The sequence below is a fragment of the Stegastes partitus genome, unplaced genomic scaffold, assembly GCF_000690725.1.
Source record: "Stegastes partitus isolate 25-593 unplaced genomic scaffold, Stegastes_partitus-1.0.2 Scaffold806, whole genome shotgun sequence".
In the NCBI taxonomy this organism is placed as follows: Eukaryota; Metazoa; Chordata; class Actinopteri; family Pomacentridae; genus Stegastes; species Stegastes partitus.
The window spans coordinates 144069-150168 of NW_007578537.1; the positions used below are offsets into that span (position 1 = coordinate 144069).

At 48.7% G+C, this 6100-nt stretch overlaps 1 protein-coding gene across 2 annotated transcripts in view; it reads left to right on the forward strand.

Moving 5' to 3' along the window:
* Positions 1-6100, forward strand: part of samd12 (sterile alpha motif domain containing 12) — a 120443-nt gene that overhangs the window by 37997 nt on the left and 76346 nt on the right. The window lies entirely within an intron of this gene.

The window sequence follows — 6100 nt, forward strand, 5'->3', positions numbered from 1 at the left end:
TCCCAGCGGTGACCGGCGTTGCCACGTTGCCCTGTTGAGCAACGTGTTGCTGGAACGTCTGTCAGGCTTTAGTGTCGGTTTCAGGACTTTTTTTCCGGTTGCTGATCCAGAAACCTTCGTTCTGACAGTTGGTGGGTTGGATCTGTGGATTAATGTCAGCGTTGACCCGTCTGCAGCATTCAGAGCTTGTTGGAGAGTTTCTAGATTCTGATGGACTCAGTTCTGGTTCTGGGACTTTGCTCCTCAGATCTGGCATCGGGTCATCGATCAGTCGTCTGGTCTCAGAGTTTCCTCAGACGTCTTGTTTAGTCCAAATATATTCCGTTTATTGTCACAGAGGAAAGAAACCAGAAAATATTCACATTAATTAATTTATTTTTAATTAAATAGTCGTCAGTCAGGTAAATATTTCAGCTCCAAACTTCACCCACTGTCGTACTGGTGGAGCCACTGAGAAGAAACGCTGCTAGAACTCCGGTTATTCATCAGACATCCCATAAATCCAGCAGGTGATGCTGAAGAATCCCAACAATAATGTCTCCTTATTGTTTTCTTTTTCTGCCTTTATATTATTATTATTATTATTATTATTATATTAGATGCTGCTACTAAAAGCACATGAACTAAGTTTGAGTCTTTGTTTGAAACTAGTGGGAATAAAACTTGTGAGTGTTTCCACCACTGATTGATCAGACGGTTGTTTTCTGGATGAACCAATCAGCTGTTTGGTCCAAACAGTGTCAGAAAATAGTGAAAATGTGGATCAGAGTTTTCTTTACTGTCACAGAGGAAAGAAACCAGAAAACCTTCCCAGTAGCTGCAGTCACAGAACTTCTGATAACATCGTGTTCTGAAAACTCTGTTCTGGCCGTCTCTCAGCAGCAGATGGGGAGATTGTGACCATATTTCACGTGTGGTCGAAAGCCGAACCGCCGCCTCCAATCTCTGATCGTATAAATCTTGTGTGCAGACGCATGTGAAGGATTCACGTTCTGAATTTGTAGCTTCTGTGCAGCGTCGTGTCCGAAGCGTCTCCGGCTGTCGGCTGCAGCTTTGCCTCCACGTTCTGAATGAGTCCAGACAGACGTGGATGTGAACGGCTGCAGCAGAAACGGCGAGGCTGTGGTTCCAGTCGGAGGGTGTTGGACCACGGTTCTGAGGTCGAGCTGCTAAATCCGTCTAAAGCTCAGAGCTGCTGGGAAACATCTGTTTGTGGCTTCATCAGGACTGAAGGTGCAACCTGGAGGTGTTAGTGGGAAAGTTCTCTGTTTCCAGTCACCACAGAGACACAGTCTGTCAACCAAAGACCTGCACAACCAGAAGGAATCATCAGATTTTGGACTTTCTGATGATCCTCGACCTGCTGGTCTGTGAATCATTGTGTAGAAAACATCTCAGGTTTTCTTGTTGAAATCGGTTCATCTCCTTTTAAAACTCGGTGTCAGTTGTCTTGTTTCATCCTGAAGCAGCCAGACTTCCTTCATGCCGTCCAGATGTTCCTTTAGCTTGTGAGTAATCAGTAACTGAAGTTTTGACGCTGACGACTTTTCAACAATACGCCGTAAAGTTCTACCTTGTGCTGGAGGAGAACTCTGCGCGTCTTGTTTGAATCAGTTCCTCCAGACCTGGGGTTGGTCTCCTTCCTCGAACTCGCCGTGTCGTCTCGTCCTGAGGCGGCCAGGCCTCCTCGCTGCCTCCAGAGGTGCTCCGCCGTCGGCCTCCCGTCTGTCCAATCGCTGCCTTCCCACTGTTACCAATGACAACCGTCGCCACGTCAATCATCCCCTAACGAGGCTCCTCAAGGTCAGCCGGCCGCTAACGACGCCGCGGCCCGCATGGCAACAGACGCCCGTTAATTGCTGTGCACTGTGGCTCCGAGAGCACGACTGATCGCATTAATGTGTTTATTTGTTGCTGCCGAGGAGCTGCAGGACGATGAGAGCCGTAATGACTCAGCCGCCCGTTTACCCTCCGATGCCTCCCGAGCGTCGTATATCTGCACCAGCGTCCCAGATTTAGCTCCCTCTGGTTAATGGCCTGAAGATATGAATGTGGCCGTGTTGCTCCTCAAGTTGCACATACATCTCCGGAGCAGGTTCGCAGATTACCCACAGTTCATCGGTCGCTCGCTGAGCCTCCGCCGCATTCGGGATCCTCCTGCGGGCGGAGACACGTTTCATTTTGTTGTGTTTCCAGTCGAGGTGCGAAGCGTTGATGAATCAGAGTCACAGCTCCTCTGACAGTCTGATGACCTGGTTCCCCTCAAAGACTCGTTTACATTGAAACAGCTTCAGAAACAGGATTGATACCAGATTTTAAGTCCTTTACTTTATAAAACCTCAGATTTGCTTCAGTTTCTGTGCCTCTGACTTGAAACTTTGTCAGAACAGTTTCCTAAATGTTCTCTTGGACAGTTAATTATCTGTCTTTATAATGTTAGATGGGGCTACAGGTGGATCAGTGGTTAGCACCGTCGCCTCACAGCTAGAAGGTCGCCGGTTGGCGTCCCGGTGAGGACACCCGGGATCTTTCTGCGTGGAGTCTCCATGTTCTCCCCGTGCAGCGTGGGTTCTCTCCGGGTTCTCCGGCTTCCTCCCACAGTCCAGAAACATGCTGAGGTTAATTGGTGATTGTAAATTGTCCGTAGGTGTGAATGTGAGTGTGCTTGGTTGTCTGTCTCTAAGTGTAGCCCTGTGATAGACTGGTTACCTGTCCAGGTGAACCTGCCTTCACCATGAGTCAGCTGGGATAGACTCCAGCCCCCATGACCCTGGTGAGGATGAAGGTGTAGAGATGATGGATGGACTTTAGATTCTGCATCTGGATGAGGACAGAATCAGCGCCTGCTGCAGTGACGGGTGTTTTCATGACTGATTAATGTGACAATCAGCTGTTTGTGGTTCAGAGTTTCATCTGATGTCTTGTTTAGTCCAAAGATCTTCAGTTTAGTGTCACAGAGGAAAGAAACCAGGAAACAATCACACAAGAAGCTTCAGTTCATCAGAGCTCTTGGCTGGCTGCTGTTCAGTGTTTATTCCACTCGCTTTGTCATCTTTCATCCTTTAAACGGTTTCTTCTTGTGCTTTTCTTCAGCGACGCACCAAACCGTTGTAGCATAACAGAGAACGGTGTCGTGAGCAGTTATCCAGTCAGTCGTTTAGCAGGAAGTCCTCCAGAGGTCCATATCTAAACGCAGCAAATTAATCTAACCTCCAGATTAAATGCTTCCTGACGAGCTGAAGGCGTTCAGCTAGAGGCTGTAAATAAGGGATGTTTGCTGGTGTTCGGTGATTAAAACGCGACGTCTGGGCCTCCTAATGGAGCGCTAACACGCTGACCTGTGTTCATAATGATTTTCTGCAGGATCAGGAAAGAGTTAAAGGAATCTGCAGCGAGCTCGTCCTGCTCACACATGCTCTCCTGCTGGAACAATTAGCACATAATGACATGCGCGAAACCTGCAAGTAATTCAGTTTGTCTTCACATCGAGCATTAATTAACAGAACCCAATTAAAACGGGCCGAGCCACACCGATTGGGCTCACAAGGCAATTTGCATCCCAATCAATCTTTGAAATATTATGCAGATGTTTTCCTCCTCCGATTAGAATAAACAAGGGGAACAAATGGTGGACTGCTGTTGTGGAGAACAATCCAGACAAACAAACAGAGTGTGATCGACCCTCCCAACTCTCACATCGTGTGTGCGTTTGCGTGATGATCTCTGGGTTCTGGAGCGTGTTCTGTCCGATGCCTCTCCGGCTGCCAGCGCTGCTCCATCTCACTTGTCTCTGCGACGTAGTCGTCCCTCCATAAAGCAGCAAATCAATGAACAGTCTCTATTCCAGGTCGTAATTCAAGCAGGCGGTTGTGTCCTCCCTCCTTTGACATAAACAGCGGCGAGGGAAAAGCGTTTTACTGCGTATCGCCGCTGCTGCTGCTGCTGCAACACTTTGGCGTTGGACAGCGTCAGTATGCAGCAGCTGCCTCCCTGCTCGGCTGCTCCAACCGCTGCCAAAGAAATCAATGTTTCCAGCCTCCTTCCAGCCTCGGCTGCCAACAAACCCTCTGCCTTCCTCGGCTTCACCTCCCACCCCAGCAGAGGCGGCGGCGAATGTGACTTTAACACCCAGCTGCCATTAAAAATGCATTAAAGCATATTAAGGCATAATTAGATATTAGTCTCTAATCCGCTGTAATTACAAAGACAAAGCTCTTCTGGTTGAGGGAAAAGCTCGGCGCCTTAAACGAGTGAAACACGGCGTCCCGTATCTCAGATGTGATCGGCAGGAAGGTGCGATGGTCCAGGTGATCAGGAAGCGCCGTCAGAGCAGCAGGAGTCCAGTTCGTCCCTCAGGATGGATGAGAAGCAGCTGAGGCAGGTGTGTTGAACGTTAACCCAGCAGCAGGTTGGAGCGGCTTCCTCACTTCAACCTGTTTGATCTGCTCCGTCAGAACCGGACTCACAATATTTCATCTGAACTACTTCATGTTGCGTCTCAGGCTCGTCCACAGCGTGTCTCAGAACCAAGAGCTTTTCCTACGATGAGGCCTTCTGTCCACACGAAAGCTCAGATTCTTTCAAAAGCCTCCGACCAGAGTGAAGATCTGTGAATCCCGTTTATGTGTCTGCAAACGTCACGTCTTTGTGATCCATGAGGATCCAGTTTATTGGTTCTTGGAGTGGCGCTGAATGATTTGGGACAGAAGGCTAGAACTGAACAACCAGCTTCACCACATCCTGTGATGTGCGGCGTCATGAGGCCCGGCTGAATAACTAACACACCGTAGTATTAGTGGATTCATGAAGCTGGACCCGGCTCACACTGAACCACTGGAGCTGCTAGAAGCTGAAACCAGCTGATCTCCAGCCAAGGTCGCACGCTGGGCTCACGATGTATGTTTGATGAGCTGCATGAAGGATAGAAGGTGACAAACAGTGTTTTAAAGCAGCCGAGGACGCGGCTCCAGGTCTAACCAGCCTGTGAGCGATGAGGCCGTGAATCGTGCAGCCCGCTGTCATAAAACGCTTCGTAATGCAGGAGCAGCAGTAAAGCCGTCAGACGGCCGCCGAGGCTCATGTCAGCGCTCGGCTCCGCTGTGGCCGCTGGTTGGTGACGTTTCCAGAAGTTTGATTGGCTGATGAGCCGCGTGGGGGACGATCGGCTCCTCAGACAGAAGGAATGCTGGGTAATGGAGCCATCAGCAGATATATAATTAATTAGTGCTCTGCCAGTCGCATGTTTGGGAAACAACGTCCTCGAGTCTCCATATGGACGCTTTGGAAATGACTCTTCAGGGACTGAGAGCGACGAGCTTCATCCAGAGCGACGGCGGTGAAAACATGAGAGCGTTGGTGTTGTTCACTCCTTTGTGATCACATGAATGAGGAAGAAACCTGCCAAACCAGAGAGGAATGGATCCTGATGCTGGAGTCGCTCCAGTCGTAGGAACCGACTGATCTCAGTACAGCCTGAAGAACAGAAACACATCAACCAGCAGCTGATCAGAGCCCTCATCAATACTCCAGCCAGCGCGTCCAGTGTGGAGCTGAGACTTATTTCAGACGTGTGGTCTGACTGTAGTTCTGGTGTGAGTGTTTTTTGTTCGGCTGCTGACTGTTTACACGACTGTAAGGAAGCTGCAGCAGCTTTCAGCTCAAACCTGTGATTTCTGCAGCAGCTGCACGTTGAAACACTTCTTCTGTTTCTTCTCCACTCGTTTGGAACTCCAAGACGCTTTTATATAGAAACACGTTCCAAACCAACATGAAGCAGATTTGACAGAGTTCTGCTCTATTGTCGTCCTGCTCCGTGTCTTTTATTAACTCTACATGTGCTGACGACACAAACACCTGAAGTCTCTCCAGGAGCTGCTCGCTGCAGCACATTTTAGAGGTTTGCTGTCGTAGCTTTAGTTCTTTAACGTGTGTAATAATAGATTTTATATTAAAACTTTTATGAATTTTCCACTGACTGGGATCATGCAGGAGAACTGAGTCAGAGTTGATCCTCCTACAGACTCCATTCAGATCCTGAAACACCTTCCAGGCTTTTATCTTTTAACATGTGACTCTTTCATTTGGTAGAAACCTTTAGTTT